The sequence below is a fragment of the Cricetulus griseus genome, chromosome 5 (genome assembly GCF_003668045.3).
Source record: "Cricetulus griseus strain 17A/GY chromosome 5, alternate assembly CriGri-PICRH-1.0, whole genome shotgun sequence".
NCBI lineage: Eukaryota > Metazoa > Chordata > Mammalia > Rodentia > Cricetidae > Cricetulus > Cricetulus griseus.
The window spans coordinates 143,910,386-143,913,899 of record NC_048598.1 but is presented as its reverse complement, the minus strand read 5'-3'; the positions used below and the strand labels follow the sequence as shown (position 1 = coordinate 143,913,899).

At 40.9% G+C, this 3,514-nt stretch overlaps 1 pseudogene; it reads left to right on the top strand.

Moving 5' to 3' along the window:
• Window positions 1–215: 215 nt before the first annotated feature.
• On the top strand, window positions 216–3,091 carry LOC113836211 (annotated as a pseudogene).
• The last annotated feature ends 423 nt before the right edge of the window (window positions 3,092–3,514 follow it).

The following is a 3,514-nucleotide window of genomic DNA, read 5'->3' as shown; positions in this document are numbered from 1 at the left end:
GAAACAAACAAAAAAGTTCTTCCTCTTTATCAGGGATCTTTGTCCATGGTTCCCCCAGGAAGGAACCATTAAAGAAAAGGGGTGGTTTTTTTGCCTTTCCTTCTGGAGTCGGGAAATGGCCACTGTGTAGTCACGATGGAGACAGATCCCGGGAACCGTACTTTGGCGTGTCAGAAAGAATCTTGGCAGTATCTTAAAGACATCACTGACTTCTGGATCCTGCATAAAGCCCAAGGAAAGAAGAAATGGGCCGCTCTAATTCTAGATCACATTCTTCAAGATCAAAGTCTAGATCACAGTCTAGTTCTAGGTCAAGATCAAGATCACATTCTAGAAAGAAGAGATACAGTTCTAGGTCTGGTTCCAGGACATATTCAAGGTCTCATAGTAGAGATTGTATTCTAGAGATTATCGTTGAGATTATAGGAATAATAGAGGAATGAGACGGTCTTATGGTACAGAGGACGGGGTAGAGGGTATTATCAAGAAGGAGGAGGTAGATACCATCGAGGTGGCTATAGACCTGTCTGGAATAGAAGGCATTCTAGGAGTCCTAGACGAGGTCGGTCATGTTCCAGGAGTCCAAAAAGAAGATCTGTTTCTTCTCAAAGATCCCGAAGCAGATCCCATTTATCATACAGATCCTCTAGGTCTCCAAGATCATCATCTCGTTCTTCATCTCCATATAGCAAATCTCCTGTCTCTAAAAGACGAGGGTCTCAGGAAAAACAAACCAAAAAAGCTGAAGGGGAACCCCAAGAAGAGAGTCCTTTAAAAAGCAAATCACAGGAGGAACCAAAGGATACATTTGAACATGACCCATCTGAGTCTATTGATGAGTTTAATAAATCTTCCACATCTGGTGATATCTGGCCTGGCCTTTCAGCCTATGATAATAGTCCAAGATCACCTCATAGTCCTTTACCTATTGCTATACCACCCAGTCAGAATTCATCTTGCTCAGATGCCCCCATGCTTAGTACAGTCTACTCTGCCAAAAACACCCCTTCTCAGCATTCACATTCCATTCAGCACAGTCCTGAAAGGTCTGGATCTGGTTCTGTTGGAAATGGGTCTAGTCGATACACTCCTTCCTAGAATAGTCAGATTCATCATATCCACTCACGAAGAAGCCCTGCAAAGACAGTTGCACCACAGAATGCTCCAAGAGAGGAATCTAGGGGGCGGTCCTCTTTTTATCCTGATGGAGGAGATCAGGAAACAGCAAAGACAGCAAAGTTTTAAAAAAGGTTCACAGATGAAGAGTCTAGAGTGTTCCTGCTTGATAGGGGTAATCCCAGGGATAAAGAGGACCCCAAGGAGAAAGGATCAGAGAAAGGCAGGGCAGAGGAAGATTGGGAAGACCAGGAAGTTCTAGATTACTTCAGTGATAAAGAGTCTGGAAAACAAAAGTTTAACAGTTCAGAAGGGGATGATACAGAGGAGACAAGAGGATTATAGTCAGTTGAGGAAATCGGTCCTGACAGATCAGGGGAAAAGCTTTGCTACTTCATCTCACCGGAATACTGAGGAGGAAGGACCCAAATATAAGTCCAAAGTTTCACTAAAAGGCAATAGAGAAAGTGGTGGATTTAGAGAAGAAAAAAATTATAAACTGAAAGAGACTGGATACATAGTGGAAAGGCCTAGCACTGCAAAAGATAAGCACAAGTAAGAGGACAAAGGTTCTGAAAGAATAACAGTAAAGAAAGAAACACAGTCACCTAAGCAGGTAAAGTCTGAAAAGCTCAAAGACCTCTTTGATTACAGCTTCCCCCCCACACACACACACACAAGAATCTAGATGCACAAGAAAAGTCTATCTTCAGAGAGGAGAGCCCTCTTAGGATCAAAATGATAGCCAGTGATTCTCATCGTCCTGAAGTCAAACTCAAAATGGCACCTGTTCCTCTTGATGATCCTAACAGGCCAGCCTCCTTGACTAAAGACAGGCTACTTGCTAGTATGCTTGTCCATTCTGTCAAGAAGGAACAATAATTCCGATCCATCTTTGAGGATCAAGTTGCCTCAGGCCAGCAAAAGCACTTCAGAGTCATTTATACAACACATTGTATCCTTGGTTCATATTGTTAAAGAGTTATACTTCAAATCACCTGCAGTAACCCTAAATAGCAGTTTACTTCATACCAGAAAGTCACTGAAGAACATAGTACCCAGCAAAAGAGTCCTGAGATACACAGGAGGATTTACATCTCTCCAAGTGCTCTGAGGAAGCATACCCATTTAGCAGGAGAAGAGAGAGTTTTTAGAGAAGAAAATCAGAAGGGGGATAAAAAAAATTAAGGTGTGATGATTCAGCTGATCTTCGGCATGACATTGATCATCACCATAAAGAAAGAAGTAAAGAATGGGGGGGGGTGGATTCCAAGGGCTCCAGGGAATCTAGTGGATCAAGAAAGCAAGAAAAAAACTCCAAAAGATTACAAGGAATACAAATCTTATAAAGATGACAGCAAACATAAAGATAGAGAGCAAGACCATTCTCGATCATCTCCTTCTTCAGCATCATCTTCCTCACCGAGTTCTCCAGAAGAAAAAGAGAGTAAGAAAGAAAGAGAAGAAAAGTTTAAAGCTCATCATGAGATGAAAGACTACTTGGGATTTTCAGGAGTTAGCAGACCTCGAGGAATCTTTTTTTGAATTAGAGGCAGAGGAAGAGCCAGAGGAGTTTTTACTGCGACAAATACTGGTCCAAACAACTCAAATACCACTTTTCAAAAGAGACTGAAGGAAGAGGTATGGGATCCAGAATATACCCCAAAGAGCAAGAAGTACTTCTTGCATGATGACAGAGATGATGGTGTGGATTATTGGGCCAAAAGAGGAAGAGGTGGTGGTACTTTTCAACGTGGCAGAGGGCGCTTTAATTTCAAAAAATCAGGTAGCAGTCCAAAATGGACTCATGACAAATACCAAGGGGATGGGATTGTTGAAGATGAAGAAGAGACCATGGAAAATAATGAAGAAAAGAAGGACAGATGCAAAGAAGAAAAGGAATAGTATCAAGATTGCAACAGAGAGCACAACTTGACACTCAATTTTTTTAAACCTGATTTTTGTTTTCAAGTAAGAATGTAAACATTTTACTTAAAATTTACTGTTTCCAAGTAGTCCATAGGAATTTTGTTTTAAGTTTTCAGATATCTTGGGGAAAAAATAGTGGACTGTATGTTGAAAATTGTATTGAAATAAAGTAGAAAATGTTCCATACCATATTTGTAACTAAAAAAAGAAAAGAAAAGAGAAGAAATGGGCTAGAGTTGGCAACTGCTTCCAAGAGTTGATCATCTGACAAAATGGCAGACCAGATGGTTTCATAAGACATGAAGTGCAACATACAATGTGGGATGGGCCAGGTTAGGGAAAGGTCACTAGTGAGAAGCCCATGTAAGGTTGGTTTGAAGAGTAAAAGAAAAAAAGCTTCACACAATGTTCTTAATGCTATTATGTTTAAAACTGCCAGTTCGTCCACTATTACAGTGGCCAATGGTGG